This window comes from Macaca mulatta, chromosome 4, assembly GCF_049350105.2.
Source record: "Macaca mulatta isolate MMU2019108-1 chromosome 4, T2T-MMU8v2.0, whole genome shotgun sequence".
NCBI classification, from domain to species: Eukaryota; Metazoa; Chordata; class Mammalia; order Primates; family Cercopithecidae; genus Macaca; species Macaca mulatta.
This window is the reverse complement of record NC_133409.1, coordinates 150,853,980-150,874,574: the sequence shown is the minus strand read 5'-3', so window position 1 is coordinate 150,874,574 and position 20,595 is coordinate 150,853,980. Positions and strand designations below refer to the sequence as shown.

General features: G+C 46.0%; 1 protein-coding gene across 3 annotated transcripts in view; it reads left to right on the top strand.

Annotated features, from left to right (window-relative positions):
* Positions 1-15,579, top strand: part of MIC1 (MIC class I antigen) — a 67,857-nt gene extending 52,278 nt beyond the window's left edge. For 2 of the 3 annotated variants that reach the window (XR_013415971.1, XR_013415972.1), the window contains exons 4-5: positions 321-2,662; positions 13,687-15,579. The gene's annotated coding sequence lies outside the window, so the exon portion shown is untranslated. Of the gene's footprint in view, positions 1-320; positions 2,663-13,686 lie in introns of those variants that run through there. The other variant, XM_077998229.1, reaches the window with a different exon arrangement.
* The last annotated feature ends 5,016 nt before the right edge of the window (positions 15,580-20,595 follow it).

Genomic DNA, 20,595 nt, shown 5'->3' with positions numbered 1-20,595 from the left:
GAATGGCGTGAACCCGGGAGGCGGAGCTTGCAGTGAGCCGAGATCGTGCCACTGCACTCCAGCCTGGGCGACAGAGCAAGACTCAGTCTCAAAAAAAAAAAAAAAAAAAAACTCCAGTGGCTCCATCTCAGTCTTGTGAAGCTTCTAGAATGTCAGGCACATGAGCATATGAGGGCACACTTGGTTCATCATAGGCACTAATTTAATTTGTGTTGATTGAATCAATGAAATATGAGTGTATTAAAATTTAACTGCATCACCAAAAATTATAAAAATTAAAAATTTTACCTGTAAAATTTTTACATTTTTATTTGTCCCAGAGACAGAATCCACAGTCCACCCTAGGTCCCTCCTAGAAACAACTGCCCCTGCTGCTGAGCACAGACGCCACTGCTCACACCTCTGACACCCTGGTGCTGGACACTGGGCCCTGAGACTAGGACAGATGTCACTGCTGCACCTGGAAACTGGACATCACCACTGTCACTCAGTCATCTTTACTAAAATGCATTCTGCACAGTCACAGCCTCGTCCTGGGTCGGGGTCCCGTAGGTGGTCGTCTGACTGGTGGAGCCTAAGCCTCATGTCCATGACCAACAGCCAGGGTGACTGGGGCACTGTTCTGTTCCAGGGAGGGAAGTGGTTTCTGTCTCCTCTCAAGACTTTAAGTGTCATAAAGCAAAAATAAACTTCAAAGACCCCCAACCCAACCCCAAACATCTTCTTAATGGACACTATCCTCACCCGCGGCACTCAAAATTTAACCTGAAAGACCAATTCAGGCCATGATGGCAAGGGGGCACTGAACATTCTTCATTATGGTCTCTTCCCTTTCAGAATTATTCTCTCTGAAGCCTGCCACGTGGAGGCATCATCGGCATGATAAACTTTGGTCTCCACAACCTCTTATCATAACCCAGACATTCCTTTCTATTGATAACAGCCAATTGCCAATCAGAACATTTTAAAATCTACCTAAAACCTAGAAGCTCCTCCTCCCCAACCCTGAATCAAGTTGTCCTGTTTTTCTGGACCAAACCAATGTATATCTTAAATGTATTTCATTGATGTCTCTTATCTTCCTAAAATGTATAAAGCCAACCTGTGCCCCAACCACGGTGAGCACATGTTCTCAGTGTCTCCTGAGGGCTGTGTCATGGGCTGTGGTCACTCATATCTGGTTCAGAATAAATCTCTTCAAATATGTTACGAGTTTGACTCTTTTTATCAACAGTGTGGAATTCTGATGTAGTAAGAGGGTTCAAGTGCTGGAGTGTGAGGGGTGGGAAAAGAATGACAAATTTTAATTCTTGGAGCAGTGATCCAAGATGAGAACTTTATCTGGTACCTGGTAGACAGAGTGGCTGAATGTACCAGGGACTAGTAAATAACATCTTTCCACCCATTCCCTTGAGAGTATGATATTACATGAAGCTTTTGCCTGTCCCCGTTCATACTCTAGATTATCGGAGTGGCATTGTGTGATGGTGAAATGATTATTCAAACATCTCCCCTCGGCATTGTCTCTTACTAGGACTGAAACACCCAAGTTTGTAAGATCTCATAAGATCTGGGTGCACACTGATGTTTTATATTAATATTTATATTTTCTTGTGTTTGGAAATATTTCTGGGTAGAGAATCTCTAACATTTATTAGTTTTTATGTAACTCCCTCAATATGTGCTTCTGAAGTTTTTTTTTAAGCAGCCCTATCGTGTTTTCCAGTCATTTGCTGTTCCCTCACTGGTTATTCCTATATAACCTTTTTCTGTTGGGTTTATTTTGACCAACCATGTGCATTTCCAATTCTGTAAAAGTTTAATTTAGGTGTATGTGTGGTGATATATAACACATCAAATCCTTTGCAAGATGAAATTGGCTTGCACATCAGATTGAACATTGTATACCAGAAAATCTAGAGAGATGCCAGTGAGCCAAGGATCAAATGACCTATTTCTAGCCAAGGCCATTTTCATGAAATCCTGGTCCTCTCTGTCACATGCCTCCTTACTATTGGCTATGGCTTTGTTCCAATTAAGAAGTCATAATCAAGTAACTAACTGGGCACCCAGCACTGGCATAAGACACAGAACCTGTGAGACCACCCTGGGCTGCTGCCCAATTCCATCCCCCAGAAAGAGCCTCCATCCTGAGTCTTGTGATTATTATTTCTTTGTATTTTTATAGAAATGTGTACAATAAGTCTATATATCCCCAAACAAAATATGAGTTAGTTTTGCCAGTTTGGGAACTCCCTGTACGGTAAACTCATACTGCATTTATGTTTCCAGGATGCACATTCTGTGCAGGAGTCCTCTTTGGTGTGGGCGGCTGTCATCCATTCATTTTTAGACTGCTGAAGCTTTACATTTTATTGTTATACGATCATTTTGCTGCTTTTCTATTCATGTATATGTGGTTGACTCCAGTTTTTGTCATAAACATTAGTGTGCATGTCTCCTGGACACATAGGCAAGAAGGTTCCGAGTACATGATCAGGAGTGGGATGGTTGGATGATATGTTGCATGGACTTTACCCATACTAGATAATGAAAATTTGATTTTCAAACTGATTGCACCAACTCAAACTTTTACAGTGAAACTTTTACATCAGTGGAAGAGCTGATGTTGATGATGTCTTCTGAAAACACTGGCTTAAAGGTGAGGAATTAAGAGTTAAAAGCCACTGTCTTGACTGCAGAATTACAATGGGTATTTTTTATTCAGACTCTGTTAATAACGTCCTGCTCTTTACTGGTATCCCATATACAGTAGCATTATACTTATAACATAGATTCAGAAAATGCTTCCTTAGAGCATTACCACATAGGGTTATTTTACATCTTAGGAATGTTTCATAATAAAAAGGAAATATGGAGGAAGTGAGGGAGGATGGAAGGAAGGAGGGAGGTTGCAAACAGAAAAGAAAGAGAGAGGGAGAGGGACAGAAGAAAAAACTAAGGGAAGGAAAAGAAGCAACAAAGACAAAAAGACAAACTGAAATCAAGAAGAGAATAGATGTAGAGGAACTGGAAACACCATGTATGGCCAGTATTATCAAAATAGAAGGAAATAAAACACACATAGATAGCCACTCTAGAATCGTGGAGACATAAGAGAGCTACATTAGTTGTCTGTTGCTGTGTAACAGACGTCTCCCAAGTTTAGTGACTTAAAACAACTTAAATGTAAAACAACTTGAAACTGGAGCCACTGCAGGTGGGAGAAGTTAAATAAACAAAAGGAGTTTACAATTTGGAATAAGTAAGAGGTCACTGGTGTGCAGATGGAAATGATTTTGTTGGTCCAAGTCCTCCAAGAAGCAGATGCCACCATGGGATGAAAGTTGCAGCATTTTATTAGGGCAGGCACCTGTTAGACAATGTGGGAAGGGAGCCAGCAAACCCTGGGAAAGGCAACAGACTGAGATGCAAGTGTGACCCCAAGTGATGGGCAGAAGGAGAAAAGGTGTTTTGGATGCATTCTAGAACACAGGCAATCTAAGGAGAGTTGAGCAAGGCCATGGAAGAGTCCTGCAGCCACCGTTGGCCATCAAAGGAGTCCTCTGTGTCCCAGGAATGGTCCTGCTTTCGTGTCCCTGGTGTGACCCATCACTGGTTGGGAACAACCCGCAGGAAGCAGGACCTCTGCATCACTGCTGCTGAGGATGTCAGAGCACAGGAATGAGGCCTTGGGAAATGCAGCTCAAAACTTCCTTCCTGAGGGGTTTGGGCTTTTGGAAGTTAAACCCTCTCAGTCTGGGTTGGTGGATCATTCTCTTCACACTTACAAAGGGACAAGCGGAACCAGGAGGCCCCAAGGGGATCCCTGGTTTCCACACGAACTCCTCTGAGAAGGGGACTCCTCTTCTCACCTGCTGGTCTCTGGGCACACACTGTCCAAAATTCCCCTGTGGCAGCTGTAATGTGTAGTTCAGTGGGCACTCATTTGTCCCCTTTTAAGAGTACTTTCCTTTAGAATCCAGGACCTTCTTCCCTGCAGAGCATGGTTTTGGGAGAGGAGAAGTGCAAAATCCCACAGTAGGTGAGTTGAAGGAATGGGATATGGAGCCACATCCACGTCTACCCCTTGGTATCTGGACCCACGTGTTCTTCCTACTGAGATCACAGAACCGTAGAGATGTCTTTGATTTTAAAAATGCACCATGTCCTGAAAGACGGCACCCTCCCACCTGCAGAGAGCACCTGCAAGCTGGCGCTGAGCTGTGCCTATAGAAGCTCTTTTCAGCATTCTTTATGGCCAGCAGCCCTTGGTTGGTGCAGATGGTGATAGGACCAGTGGGTCCCACAGCTATGGCCACACTGCACCTCCTTCCCTGTCAAGTGGGTCCCCATGAAGATACTGCATGGACAGCAATGCCAAGCCTGTGGATCAGGAATATCCACAGCCCCCAGAGAGCGGTGCTGGCTGAAGGTTTGAGAGCAGGATAGGAAAACCCACCTATAGAATAGGTGCCTATCCCTGTGAAGATGAACCTCTGGCCCTTCCAGGATGGAAGGAGTGCAATGTAGTCAACTCCTCACTTAGGGTCTGGTTGGTCACCTGAAAATATAGAGCCCTGCCAGGTAACATCATTGGCCTCAAATGCTGATGAGTAGGACATTTAGAGGTAGCAGCATCTGGATCTGCCTTGGTAGGAGGGAGTCAGTACTGTTGGACCCATAAGTAGCCTCAGCCCTGCCACTGTGTTTGCTCCATTTATGTACCCATCCTACCCGGCCTGGCTGACCCATGGGGAAGGCTGGCTAATTTCAATGCTTCTGCTTGGTGGTTCAAGGCCATTTCAGGTTTGGGTGTTTTCTGTGGATGTTAACATGGGATTCAGGCTCAACTCACATGAAACATTTCCATCTCATGATGGATGCTCTCGGGCATGTCCAATGTATGACTTCATGAGTTACACAGATGCTGATTTGTAGGGGCACTTGGAATCACATGATCGTTTGTGTCCTATGGTCAAGCATTCTATCTCATCAGGGTCCATAACATGCCAAAAGTTGCTTCTAACATATTGCTCTGCTTTGGATGGGGTATATGTCTCTGCTGTGAATGGCGTGGCCTTACTCCAGAATCCCAGGCCCTCCGTTGTGACTCTCCTGCTGGTGCTTGGTTTGGTTCCATCCCAAATCTTACCCCACCACTGGCCCTTTCAGCACCAGTGGGTCTGAGGGATGATGGCTGCAGTATGGCCTGGATCTACTGCAGTGTCCTTTCCTGTGGAGGCTCCACTCAAAGCTGGCATCCTTCTATGTCACTTAGAGTGTGGGCCAAAGCAATATATCTACATGTGGAATTTGATGTCAGAACTCAAACAGGCTCACCAGGCAGTGTGCTTGCTTCCTTGCATGAGGATGCGAGATGCAGCAGTTTGTCATTTACTTTGGAGGGGACACACCTGGATGCCCCTAAACACTGGAGCCGTAAAACTTCACTGCAGTGGCCATTTCTGAATCTCTGTTAGGTTATCTTCACCCTCTGGAGAGAAGATGTTTTACCAAAGCCTCCAGTGTACTTTTTTCCTCTTGCTCATCCATCCCAGTCAACATGATGTTGTCAATGAAATAAAGAAATTTAACATTCTATAGGATGTCCAGGTTCTCCAGATCTCTTAAGACCGTACTATAGAGGACTGGGGAATTACAGAGGCAAACTATAAATAAATGTGTTGTGGATCCCATATAAATCACTTATATCCACTTTTTTTTTTTTTTTTTTTTTTTTACAGAGTCTTGCTCTGTCACCCAGGCTGGATTACAGGCTCACGCCACCATGCCTGGCTAATATTTTGTTGCTGGGTTTTTTTTTTTTTTTTTTTTTTGACAGAGTTTCGCTCTTTTTGCCCAGGCTGGAGTGCGATGGCACAATCTCAGCTCACCGCAAACTCCACCTCCCAGGTTCAGGTGGTCCTCCTGCCTCAGCCTCCCAAGTAGCTGGGATTACAGGCATGCGCCACCACGCCCGGCTAATTTTGTATTTTTAATAGAGAGGGATTTTCTCCATGTTGGTCAGACTGGTCTCAAACTCCCAGCCTCAGGTGATCCGCCCTCCTCTGCCTCCCGAAGTGCTGGGATTACAGACATGAGCACCACGCCCGGCCTATATCCACTTCTAATTGGAATGGAAAGGAATGCACTCACCAAATCCCCAGCTGCACACTGTGTGCCTGAAGCCTTATTAATCTGCTCTACCAGATATATCTAGCCGCATATATCGGTATATATATAGGCATGCTAGCTGCAAACAGGACTCCTACTTAGTTACGTCTGGAGGAGTCCCATTCATTCCTTAGGCCGCATCAGGCTTATTTGCTAGATTACATGGAGAGAATAGGCAACCCAACACCACCCCACATCCTTCAGCTCTCTAATTTTGGTGCTAATCCCACAACACTTGCAGTGCCCTCCACAAGATTCACCCTGGGACACATGATCATTTGTGATTTGGCCAGAATGGAGGCGGTTTCAGAGATTTCCCTTTGGCCTTCAGCACAATGAGAGCCCTTACTCCACAGACTAGGGACCCAGTGTGGGGGTGACTCCAGCCGCCAGGGCATCAGTGTCAAATATGCACTAGGAGAATGGGGACATAACTAGGGCTGGGTCTATGGACTCAGTGATTCCATCATGAGCCATAATGTGTCCAGGTTTATTTCGTGGCCTCCTTAGTCCCCAATGTGATGGGGGTCATGATGGTGCTGTGGGCCTCTGGGCATCAATGTCATCTCACACCCAAAGTCAGACCCGCCCAGGTTCTCCCTATTTCCCCTTCCCAGGGTACAGTCTCTAAAGTAAATGGCTGTAGGTCCCTTTGCAGAACGGCTCAGGGAATTGACCCAGCATATACTTGCCACGGGATTGCACAGTCCTCCCTCCTAGGAATATGGACACCTCCTCCGTCACTGGGGTCTGAATCTGAAGCTTGGCTGAGATCTAGGCATTGAGAATGGATCATGATTTTGTATTGGGTCAAACACCCTCACCCTCCTGCTCAGTTCTTGCTTTCTTATCATAGATATCAAGCAGCACCCTTGCTGGCTGCCCGTCTGTTCTGACCCTGGAACACCACCCTCTATTAACCTTCCCCACAACTCCGGGCAGGTCAAGCCCCCTCGGCTGCTCGTCTGGGGTTGCCATGGTAACTGTGTCCTCTGGCTGTTGCAGGTCACTGCCATCACTCGTTCTCTATCTCTTCAGAGCCACACTCTACCCACAGATATTCATGAGCCCAACTCTGAGACAACCTTTCCTACCATCACCCCCAGCCTTCAGAGAACAACACAATGAAACTTGTTAGTGATGCAGGTTCCTGTCGGCAGCACGTTCCTGAGGCTCTGGTGAAGGTGGGGCCCCTGGGTCCTCTTATAAAGCATGGTTCTGGTGAGCCTTCTGGCCTCACCCAGTGTCTCCATCCCACATGCCAAATTCCCTCAGCCTCATTATTCCATCCTCTACGTGTTCCAGGGCAACTAAGTCTGGTCTAGTTTGTGAGAGTCCAGCATCATTTTTTTGCAGTCTACATGGATCACCCTAGCAGTGGGTTTGCCCCATGCCCTGGGGTCTTTGAAAAACCCATGTGATATGGTTTGGCTGTGTCCTCACCCAAATCTCATCTCAAATTTCCATGTGTTGTGGGAGGGACTCTGTGGAAGGTAATTAAATCATGGGGGCAGAATTTTCCCATGCTGTTCACATGGTAGTGGGTAAGTCTCATGAGATCTGATGGTTTTATAAGGAGAAACCCCTTTCGCTTGCTTCTCATTCTTCTCTTATCTGCTGCCATGTGAGACATGCCTTTTGCCTTCTGCCGTGATTGTGAGGCCTCCCCAGCCACATGGAACTGTGAGTCCATTAAACCTCTTTTGGTAAATTGCCCATTCTGAGGTATGTCTTTATCAGCAACATGAAAACAGACTAATACATCATGCCTTGAGACAGTGTTCCCAAGTCAAAGGAGTTTTATTTATCTAGCTTGAAATTCTCTCCATTTGATCAAACGCCCTCAAATTCCAATCCCAGAAGTGCTCCCCGGAATCCTATGTGGCCACGCCGGCTGGTTCCTGCAAAGCTCCTGAGAGGGATTCCCGCTGCGTTGTAATGGGGAGGCTTCTGCAGCGTCTCCCAGCATAGAAAGTGGGAACCATTACTAGAGAAGGACGGGCCTTCTCTGCACGCCCAGAGGGTCCTGGAGGGCACCCATCAGATAATGCTGCCCTAGTTTGCAGCATCTCACTTTTCCCCACCAGGGCCCTGACTTTCCACAACAGGCCTGCCTTGGCTGAATGTCAAACATCTCTGGAGTTCTGTGACACTCACAATAATGTCTTCAGCTACATCGCATGCTCTCTACCCTTTCTCCACAGGAAATAAGGGCCTCTCCATGAGGCACTGCAGTGGCCCTCACACGTAGCCAGTGACAGCTGTTAGAATCCCTTAGATTCTCATTCTCCTTTTACAGGGCATCAACACAGCCGAGCAGTAACCAGCCAACTTCCCTGTTGTAGGTTTTCCCTCCCACCCTGTCATTATTGTGTAGAGGCTTCTATCACCCCACCTGCCATAGCACCCGGTAACCAGGGCATCTTCTCAGGTCAGTGCTGGGGAGATCCACAGCAGCTTCAGCTGCACCTTGTGCCGTGGACTTTCTGTGTCCCCCACCAATGCGGATGGCATCCTCGGCCTGCCAGGCAGTGGGCAAGCTCAGCCCCAATCCCTGTTTTTGCCTGTGTTTATTGACCACTCCTGAAGCCACTTGTGTTGGTTAGCATCCCCTGAGGAGCAGACTGCAATAGAGAATTAAATGTGCCAGGATTTATTAGGGGAAATAGTCATGAAAGAAATTGGGGAGCAAGACAGAAAAGACTGGGAAAGCCATAAGACTGTGACGCGAGTGGCTTTCTTTTTTATTTTTGTTTTTATTTTTTAAGCGATCTCAGCTCACTGCAACATCCACCTCCTATGTTCAAGTGATTCTCATGCCTCGGCCTCCCAAGTAGCTGGGATTACAGGCACACATCACCACACCTGGCAAATTTTTGTATTTTTAGTAGAGGTGGGTTTTCACCATGTTAGCCAGGCTGGTTTCAAACTCCTGACCTCAATTAATCTCCCCACCTCGGACTCCCAAAGTACTGGGATTACAGGCATGAGCCACTGTGCCCGGCCAGACTACAGTGTGAGTTTAAACCCCAGTGAAGGAGAGAGGAAAGGAAGTTTGGCTGGAAGCATCCTAGACCCAGTGCAGGTTAGGAGAAGTTCAGTAAGGGTGAGCCCTGGATCCTCAGTGGGCCTTTAGAGGAGAAACATTCCTGTCTTAGTTTCCCCTCTTCCCTCAATTACTGAATTGAAGAAGTCCATGGCAAGTGTGGTCTCAGAGCAAATGTAGCAACAGATTTCAGGCTGCAACAGCTGGAGCATTATCAGTTGTGCTTCCTCTAGCTGAGGGGCTGGGATGTGCATTCTTAAGACTGCCACAATGATCCAGTGGGGAGAAAGGACAAAGGGTAATGATAAAAGAGAGAAAAAGGTATGAACTGATGAACTGATACCTTTAAGTAAATGAGAAGGGATGATGTTTGGGACACCAGTAGAGGGACTGGCTCTGGCTGGGAGCAGGAAGGTTAACCCACAACCACCATCCATGTAGTAGAAGGCCCAGCATGCAGCGCAGCTGCAAATGCAAGAGCAGATGGAATCTGTGAAGTTGTCTTCTAGTGTGTTCAGTTTTCTCAGTGAAGTAGGAAGCAAGGTCATTAGCTGAAGTAAGAATGCAGATAGAGGGTTGGATGTGTGAGCAGAGAGAAGGTGTGTGAGAGTCACCCAGGCCAGCAGGAGGCTGAGGGTGAACCATGCGTGGAGAGGGTGATTGCTGGCCATGGTAGGGGCTCCCTATGAGGTTTGGGTCATGAAGTTGGAGAGAGTAGTCAGTGTGCTGTGTGCTGCTCTCCAGCCTCCTGAAGCTCATGGGGGCAGGTGCAGTGTAGGCAGAGGTCGAGTTACCCACAAAGGGAAGCCCATCAGACTAACAGTGGATTTCTCGGCAGAAACCCTGCAAGCCAGAAGAGAGTGGGGGCCAATATTCAACATTCTTAAAGGAAAGAATTTTCAACCCAGAATTTCATGCCCAGCCAATCTAAGCTTCATAAGTGAAGGAGAAATAAAATCCTTTACAGACAAGCAAATGCTGAGAGATTTTGTCACCACCAGGCCTCCCTTACAAGAGCTCCTGCAGGAAGCACTAAACATGGAAAAGAATAACCAGTACCAGCCACTGTAAAAACATGCCAAACTGTGAAGACCTTCGACATTATGAAGAAACTGCATCAATTAATGGGCGAAATAACCAGCTAGCATCATAATGACAGGATCAAATTCACACATAACAATATTAACCTTAAATGTAAATGGGCTAAATGCCCCAATTAAAAGATACAGATTGGCAAAGTGGATAAAGAATCAAGACCCATTGGTGTTCTGTGTTCAGGAGACCCATCTCACATGTAAAGACACACACACGCTCAAAATAAAGGGATGGAGGAAGATCCACCAAGCAAATGGAAAGCAAAAAAAAAAAAAAAAAAAAAAAAAAAAAAGCAGAGATTGCAATCCTATCTCTGATAAAACAGACTTTAAGCCAACAAAGATCAAAAGAGACAAAGAAGGCCATTACATAATGGCAAAGGGATCAATTCAACAAGAAGAGCTAACTGTACTAAATATACATGCACCCAATACAGGAGCACCCAGTTTCATAAAGCAAGTCCTTAGAGACCTACAAAGAGATTTAGACTACCACACAATAATAATGGGAGACTTTAACACCCCACTGTCACTATTAGACAGATCAACGAGACAGAAAACTAACAAGGATATCCAGTGATGTAATTCCTCCCTTGCAGAGTTTCAGAAGAATAAGTGAGAAAAGACACAGTGCCAAGAGAAACAGATACAAGACCTGTAGTGGGTTGGACACCAGTGCTCTAAAGCAAGTTCTGCCTAAACTGGCAAGAACATTTTTCAGGTCAGGAACAGGAGTTCTGGATTCTGTCTGGGGCCAGGCTGGGAGGGAGCTGGGCGTGGCAGAGCAGGATGGGGGCAAGGGCTGTGGCAGGGCCTGGTACTGAAGTGAGGCCAAAGCCTGGAGAGAATGGCTCCTGGTGGCTGTTGGGCAGCTCACGCAGCTCCCTGCCTCACCCACTGTATAAGTCAGGGTTCTCTAGAGGGACAGAACTAATAGGATGTATGTACAATGTAAGGTAGTTTATTAAGGAGAATTGACTCACATGATCACAAGGTGAAGTCCCACGACAGACCGTCTGCAAGCTGAGGTGCAAGAAAGCCAATGGTGGATCAGTCCAAGTCCCAAAACCTCAAAAGTAGGGAAGCTGACAGAGCAGCCTTCAGTCTGTGGCCAAAGGTGTTTGGCTGCAGATTCCAGGACAGGACCTTCTTGTCCCCTGCAGTGACCCCCCACCTTGCCTGACTATATCTGTCCAACTTGATGGTGCCACTGAGGGCTCTGATGCAGGGAAGGAGCTGTGTGCTCTGTGTGGGAGAATGCCTTCTGCCTTTCTAGCGGGGCCTCAGGTGAGGGCTATGAGCCTGAGCTGGAAGAGGAGATGGAAGGGAGATGGCCTTGGAGCAAACGTCTGCCCCTGATAGTGTATCCTGTAGGTATCATCCCATCAGCCAGTGCATTGGCAGGACCCCATTCACTCAACCCTCCCCCTGGAGGTGGTTCCTGGTGGTGCCTCCTCAGGAGCTCCCGCCTCCAGCTGCACAAATCCCTGAGAATGGCACGTGGGTACGAGGGTGTCGGTAACTGTCATGCTCCAGTGCTGACTTGAGTGTGTATGTGTGTGTGTGTCTGCACAGGTGTGTGCATGTGTGCACAAGTGGGAATTGGAGTGTGTGTACACGTGTGTAAGTGTCAGAGTGAAGCACGAGTGTGTGGGTGCCCACAGGCAGCAGTCGGGGTCCCAGGGTCCTCACTCCTCCCTGCTTTCCTTTCTCTCCAAAATTTGACCACACAGCAGCTTGGTGACCATCTAGGTTTAAGTGTATCAAAGAGAAGGGAAACGCAACTAGGATTCCTGTAGTGTGGGGAAGGGAAATGCCTTAGCCCAGCTCTCTGATTTGCCTTTTAATGGGTTTGAGTTGGAATGTGGGTGCAGAAGAGCCTCCCACAGTGCCACTGGTGGTGGGGGAAATAGCCCCTCCCAATGACCCATTTTCATGCTGCTGATAAACACATACTGGGAAGAAAAAGAGGTTTAATTGGATTTACAGCTCCACATGGCTAGGGAGAACCATGGTGAGAGGTGAAAGGCACTTCTTACATGGCAGTGGCGAAAGAAAATGAGGAGGAAACAAAGGCAGAAATCCCTGATAAACCCATCAGATCTCATGAGACTCACTCACTATCACAAGAATACCACGGGAAAGACTGGCCCCAAGGATTCAGTTAACTCCCCCTGGGTCCCTCCCACAGCATGTGGGAATTCTGGGAGATACCATTCAAGTTGAGATTTGAAGGGGGACACAGCCAAACGATACCACTGGATGAGAGCATTTAGATTGATGTCACGATGTATATGGGTCCATAGGAACTTGAAAGACTCTTCCCCTTCACCCTATTTTAGCAAGATAAACAGAGGAAAGGAGCTTCCCTTAAGGGAAGATATTGACTCTATCCCTGAAACTAAATCACAAGAAAATAAGAAATGCATGAAATCTAAACTAAGATATTTGGGTAAACTGTCTCAGAATTTAAAGCATCAGCAGCGACAAGATATAAGGATCAGTGACAATTCTTTCACTCCATGGTCTAGTCCAGTGAGACTGGTCAGGTCTTGCTGCCTCAGTGCTGTCCTGGTACTTTGAAACTATCTGTGATTCTGTGAACTGAACCCCCAGCTGCCCAAAAACTTCCCTTTGCTGATCTGAGCCAGACTCTGCTTTTATGGCTTACACCCAAATAATTCAAGTTATTTTAAAAAACAATAATAATTCAAGTTATTCATTTATGAGTTATATAGTCTCATGTGGGGAAAGAGAAGGAGAGTGAGGTAATACTCAATTTTACTACCTGCTAAGCATTTATAAGTGAGATACTTCTTTTTAAAGTCATACTTTTGGATTAAAACAAACTCTGGTGTATTTAAGTAAATTCCCTGAGGAATGTGAACACCGTAAGCAGGTCAGTGCGTTATTCGCTGCTTCCCCTCCACAGAGCTGTGGTTCACTCTCCTCCATCCTGCCCCCTGCACTGGGAGGCGACCACAACAGACAGCGTGGCCTGTGCTCCTGCACCACCTGGCTTCTGCCTGAGTGTGGATGAGAACAGGCGTCTGCAGGAGATGGGAGCATGGCGGGAGAAGTAACTCAGGGTTTTCATTTCCTTAACTCCCTCTGGACAGGTCTGTGGTTCTGTAATCATTGCCGCCCTCTACCTACAGCCACAGGCATGCGGGGCTGCCCCTAGTGAAAGCCACAGATTTCCCTGGGTTCTGGAAACTGCTCCCTCTTCCTTGTTTTTTCAAGCTCAGAGATGGAAACAGTTTCCTGCCACTGATCATCCCAGGGAGCTTCAGCACCCCTTGTGGTTTTCTTAGCCCTGCCAGCACCTCTGTAATGTGTCTTCCTTCTTTGTCATCTCTTTCCTGCCAGGACCCTGACTGCCTCACAGAAGAAGTGTCAAGAATTTATTTATGACATGGCAATAACACATCTATTCATGGTGTTAATTCAATTTGTTTCCTAGAGACAGGGTCTTGCTATGTTGCCCAGGCTGGTCTTCAACTCCTGGCCTCAAGCAATCCCCCTGCCTTGGCCTTTCAAAGTGCTAGGATTACAGGAGTGAGCCATTGTCCCTAGCCCTTAACTTGAAAATCTGACTTAGTATAATAAAAGAAAAAAATAGAAGTATTCTGGAAATGGAGCAGGAAAGAAGGCAAAGGTGGGAACCATCAGTCTGTGTCATCTGAGAAGCCCCCCGTGCAGAGACTGTCCCAGGTCTATAGTGAACAACAACAAAGCACACAGGATGCTGGTGTCAGGGACAGAGCATGGCCGCGGCGGGATGATAGCGGCTCTCCTATGAAATAATGCTCATATACAGCCCTTGTGAGAAGGATCAGATCAACATATAAAAATATGCCAAATAAAGTGAAACTCAAGGCAGGAGAGGGACTGGCCATTCTCAGCCCTTGACCTCCATGGACTTGGAGAAGGGCTCAGTCTGGAGATGTGTGAGGCCTCCGACCTGGAGCAGCACCTGCCCCTAAAGACCAGGCACAAATCCCAGCACATGGAGGGATCCAGACAAATACACAAGAAATGACCACAGCGGGAGCCTTACTGAGCACAGAGCGAGGCTGCACACCACTCAGCACCTGCCTCTCCACCTGCCCTTCTCTCCCCAACACAGCAGATCCTCAGAATCCAAAAAGAGAACCTAACCTCCATGTTTTATTAATGGTTTATAATACTATATCGCATCTTCAGAAAACAATACACAGAAGATAGCTATAGAGCGAGACATCTAGTTAGGGTGAGTGAGTCACAGTAGCGATCTGGGAGGGAGACCCTGTAAGCCTTTCATTCCAAGAAAAGAAAGTTTGATCCAAAGAAGGAGACCCCAGGCCTGGATATTGGGATTACATGCAAGGGGTTCTGGAACATCAGGAGAATGGGTTCCTCTCCCTACATCCTCCCGGGGCTATGCTTGGGAGGACAGCAGCTGGGGGAAGAAAAGTCAGGGTCCACAGAAATATAAGGGGACTGAAAACAATCTGTGTCTTGCTGGTCTGCACAAGGCAGCTCTCGAACTGTGGAGAACATGGTCATGACCAGATTCAGCTCAGCCACTCTCAGCCTTGAAACCCAGAGCATTATGGACAGCCCATCACCATCCCCCACCTTCAAATCCGAAGATCCCTACAGCCCAAAGCTGCTGCCTGGCCTCAACTCCTGTTGGCATCAGGCCCCAAGGAGGCTGTGAGCACGTCTGTCTGGGACCCTGTCACCTTCTGGAGAATGACAATAAAGAGGACCCAGCAGCCTGCAGGAGGAGACTGTATTCGAGGCAGGACCATGGGATGGGTGAGGCACAGGACTGTGGTTCTATCCTCTCTATTCGAGGGGTTAGAGATGAGCTGCCTCTGCCACCCTTTCCGTGGTGATATTTGTAGAATACACCCCTGCTGGAATTTGTATGAGGAAAGAAACCCGATGAGATGCTGTGGTGAAGAGGGGCCACAAGGGTCTTGAATACCAAGTTAATATCGCTACCAGCTGAGATTTGGAAGTGAAACCCAGGACCCAGGAGAGGAGGAGGAGGAGATAGCGCAGGACCCTGTGATCGCTCTCCTGGCCGTCTGTGTGCAGTGAGACGCTTCCCTTCAGGGTTGGGAGCACCCAGTATCATGGTCTTGAGTGTTGCTACCCTGTCGTTCTCATCTGTGAATGGGGCCGGATCCCTTTCTTCCTCTAATATAAATAACTTGGAGGATCTGTCACCAGACACCTCATATCTACATATTAATAAATTCTGTACAATGGTTTGGTTTAATGTTTTATATGTTATAAGAAATAAATAAAACATAGGGATGATATTTTTAGTAAAGGTAATTCAGGGGATATGAAAATCAGATTCCTAGGGTCCTGGGTACCTCATCTTGCTGTCTGAAGTCCTGATGGAGGATCAGTGGAGAGCAGAGTTCAGAAATCATCCTGAAGGCTGAAGTTCCCTGGTGAAAAGGACCCTCTCCTGCACCGTGGGGCTCAGACGGAACAACACAGCTCCCTCCCAGGGGCTCCAGCCTCTGGCCTGTGTTGTCAGTCTGCACTTTCTCGGCCTTCCTGGCTGCCAATATTCTGGTTCCCAGCAGCCTCCTCTCTCACCCTTCACCTCTTCTGACTGGGTGTAAATAGTAACTAGACCAGGCAGTGCCCTCCCTGTCAGTCTGCCTGTCTGCCTGGTTCCCTCTCAGAGTTTGTGTCTTCATTCGGTTCACCATCCCCAGCCCCAGCAGGAACAGGGAGAAGTGACTCGGCAAATCCCCCACTCAAAATGGGATCCCTCAACCAGAGACCACGTATGAAAGTCAGTTTTCCCTGACTAAAGAAACAGGTCATTTACCCTGTTAGAAGTTCGTGTCTGCCAGAGACCTCCACCTGGGAAATGCTGGTTCATGGCAAGGTCTCTCTTTTAGTAAAGGGAACAATTCCTGGCTAATTGACAGCTAATAAGTCGTTTAGAATCCAATTCTTGTAAAAAGATTACCTACTTAAAGGATTAACTCCGTTATAATAAGGACACACATCCCACACCGTACATCCAATGTCATTTGTGAGATTGTTTTCATTTGCTCATGTAGAATGTTACTCTACTGCCTTGCAGAGAGGCTTGCCACACATTTCAAATCTCTGCTTCTCATTTCACACCATCTGGCTGAGGAGGTGAAGGTGATGGGAAGTGTCTTCAGACAATACTCTGAGGTTTGTCTCTCAGAGTCACAGTCATATATTACATATAGAGATTATTTTCTTAGAAGTTGTAATTTATTGATATGTATTTTAATCATGGCATAGATAGATACTATCCAACAATTTGTTTTTATTACCTCCATGTTACACTGCTTAGGTGGCCACTACTGGTATCTCTGCATTTTCTTTCTTGTATGTGACATTAACGTATAAGATTGTGTGTACATGGTGGCTTGATTTCCAGGAATTGCTAATTAGGTAATTTAGACCATTCCTTCCACTGAGTACAATGGGAAAAGGAGGAAAACACACATATTGGAAAAATCTGGTTGAGCAAATGGATGGGCTAACAAAGCAGTGAAGACTTGCCTGGCCAGGAACCAGGAGAGGCAGAAATCCAGAAAAGCATCTTGAGCTGCGGAGCTGCTTTTGTGGATCGGAGGCAGTGCCACCAGCTCCCCGGCCGGAAGCCCACTTCCAGGGTTCAAGACTCAGGATTCAGAACTTAGATGGTCTCCTGGTCTCTCTAGAATTCGGTGCTCATTTAGCCACGGCTAACACCCTCACACACAATGGCTGGAGGATCCAAGCTTATGGTATGACTGCCTCTGGAGCATTTCACTCTAGAGAAATCCCAACAGGTGGAGGTAAATGGTCCAGAGGGCACCAGCCAGCCTCCCACAGAACTCAGTCTAAGGCACTTCCCTGTGTTGTTACCCATGTTGGCCATGTCCTCAGGAACTCAGTGGAACGGCCATGTAGTCTCTGAGTGGAAGTGAGGGCCGGGGAGTGGGGCGGTATGGGGCGGTGGTCCCTAGGCAGTCAGAGATTTTGTGTCCCTGCATCCCTTCCTTCCATCCCAATCAGAGACCACTTGTGAAAGCCCAAGAACAAATGTCCTTAAATGTCAGAGGTGAATCCAAGACCACTGATCCATTGTGCCCAGGAGCCTTGGGCCATGTAGCCCAGCAGTAATAAAGTCTATGAGGCCTTGGTCGCCCCCAAAGTGGTGCCCCAAGAGGAGCTGCCACTCGTTGCCATCAGGCACCCCAGGAGCTGGACATGGTATTCACTGTCATTTCTGATGAGGAACTAGAGAGGTCCCATAGCATATACACCTTGATCAAATTGGGTCATGGTGGAGTCAGGCAAAATTCTGCAATGACTCACAGGTACCTAAGTATAAAATAAAGTCTCAACTCAGAGCATCCATCAGAGCTTCAGGCTCAGTAGTCATTCCTTTGTGCTGTTGCTGTGCTTGTACTGTGAAAACTGGTGCTTGAAGGAAGGAGATATAGTGACATGTTGCAGGAAAACACATGTCATTAGAAAACTTGGCATGATTCAGGGAGTGGGAGGGACCATTGTCTTTTCCATGGTAGATGTGGGGCTCTCTGTCATCTTTATCCTGTTGTTCCAAGTGCAGAAGAGAAAGCTTCTTCCTACTTTCAGCTACATGACTGACAACAGGAGCTGGAATTCAGAGGATCAGTGGCAGACTCTCTCTCTCCAGGCCCCAACCCTGTAGGTTTAAGGAACAGACTTAGGTCTCTGGCACTTTGTTCTCAACATGCATTTTCCTTCACTCATCCAGAAAAAAAAAAAAAAAAAACATAGAAAATGAACCAAAGGTTGCAATTCTCATGGCACCTAGAGAACTGGAGTACGGACCAAGGTTGCCATGTGCCTGTCATTGCTCCACCACACTCGGTTGCTGTGTGACCTCAGGAGAAGCTCTCTACCACTAGGGACTTTTAAATTCATCTGTGAACCCTGGATAAACACAGACATTCCGGTAACCTTACTGAAATGAAGTGAGGACCAATGGGTTGACAGGCAGAGAAAAATTTAAGTGATGGCATTTACTCCTAGACAGGGCTGTTTAGGAACATGCATCTTAAAAGTAGGAGGAAAACATAATGCCAGCAACGCCCTGCCTAAAATCCCCTTTAGTGATGATAATTATCATTCATCTTTCTATAAAAGTACAGCAAGACTTTCTCTCTCAATATCTCAAATCAGTTAAGTATATCTTCTGATCATATACCAGTGTGGACCCACATGTTTTGCTCTGAGTGAAAATGAAAAGGAATGAGAACATCTCCACCTCCGTGTGGTGACCATGGGACCACAGAGGTCTGGAAACCAGCCTACATCGCCCAAACTCTACATCACTTTCCCTTGTCAATTTTCAATCTATCTGTTCTATGCTTTGGAATCCTACATAATTCATACTCTTGAATAATCTCATTTCCATATGCAGGGCAGGGTAGAAAAGGTGATATCTCTGTTTTAATTTGCTAAGACTTCCATAATAAAGTGGCACAGACTGGGTAAGTTAAACAATAGAAATGTATCATCTCCCAGTTCTGGAGGCTACAGGTCCAAGATCAAATGTATTGCAGGGCTGATTGCTCCTGAGGCCTCTCTGTTTGGCTTATACATGGCCATCTTCTCCCTCTATCTTGTCAACATAGGCCTCAAAATATGTGTAGAGGGACACAGTTTAGCCCATAACAGTCTGTGCCATCCTTGGCAGTGCCTTTTGTAAGAAATAAAAGAGAATACAACCCTTTGGCTGGACTCTGTTGATATTTTGAAATGTTGGTCTTGCAGTAAGAACACCACCAAAACAAGGAAGCCAAAGTTTAGTTTTCCCTGGAAGGTGAGCCCTCCCTGAGCCTGGCTGCCCCAGGGCAGCAAGACCCAGTGCTATGTAGTTCTCCAGAGTGCTATTTACTATAGTGATTCTGATTCTCTACTTTTAACTGGGAAAATAATTCTCTCTCAGGAAAGCAACCACTTCTGATGCTATGTAGGTATTATTCTCCTTATACTTACAGGAGAAAAAAATTGATGTTAATAAACAGGAAATATTTGCCAAATTATTATCACACAAATAATTTTTATATTATCTTAAGATATCCTTTATTGTATTGCGCTTGTTGGTTTTTTAATAAAAAAAATTACTGGCACATAATATTTGTACATATTTTGGGGTACACTAATATTTTCATGCGTGTGTAGAATGTGAAATGATCGAGTCGGGATATTTAGGATATTCATCACCTCAAGCATGTGCCATTTATTTGTGTTGGGTGAATTTCAAATCCACTCTTCTAGCTATTGTGAAATATACAATACGTTGTTGTAACCATAGCCAGCCTGCTGTGCTATCGAATATTAGAATTTATTCCTTCTATTTAACTGTATCTTTGTACCCATTAAGCTACCTCCTTTTATCTCCCAGGTCCCCCCACACACGTTTCCCAGCCTCTGGTAACTATTATTCTACTCTACCTCAATAAAATCAACTTTTTTTCAGTTCTCACATGTGAGTGAGAACATGTGATATTTGTCCTTCTTTGCCTGGTCTATTTCACTTAACATACTGACCTCCAGTTCCATCCATGTTGCTGCTAGTTATTATGAAGTCGCTCTAGCTAGAAGAATGGAGAATTAAAAGAAATCTTTGTGAAGCCACTACCCAGGTTTGTCCATTTGTAACATTTTAATATTATTGGCTATATGTAGTATACATAGAAAATAATAGAAATATATGTAGATAGCCCTGATTTTCCACAGTTCTGTTATGTATGTGTTTCAGTTGATACTGAACTGAGTAAAGCAAGGACTGCCAGTGAGAAGTGAGCGATGTCTTGAATTTGGTGAATGCCTTTATAATGTTACAAAGTTTTTTAAATCCCTTTGTTTGACATGATTTTAGACTTTGTATAAATTGTTTTTTGTTGAATGCATCATTCTGTGGCTTGCTTTTTCATTTAACATGGTCTATGAGGTGAATCCACACCCACAGAAACAGTTCATTTGTTTTCAGTGCTGGATAGTATTCATGGGAGGAATATCCCACAATTTATCTCTTCTCCTGTCCACAGACCTTTAGCTTGTTTCTGGTACGGACACTGCCACGATGAACATCCTGGGTCATCTCTCTCTGGTCCCCTGTGTGAGTTCCCCAAGATATGGATGGAGGAACAGGATTACTGTGCTTTTACCACATGATGTTATAGGATGTCAAATTGTTCTCTGAAGAGGTTGTATCAACTCCACCTCTAAAATCTTATTTGA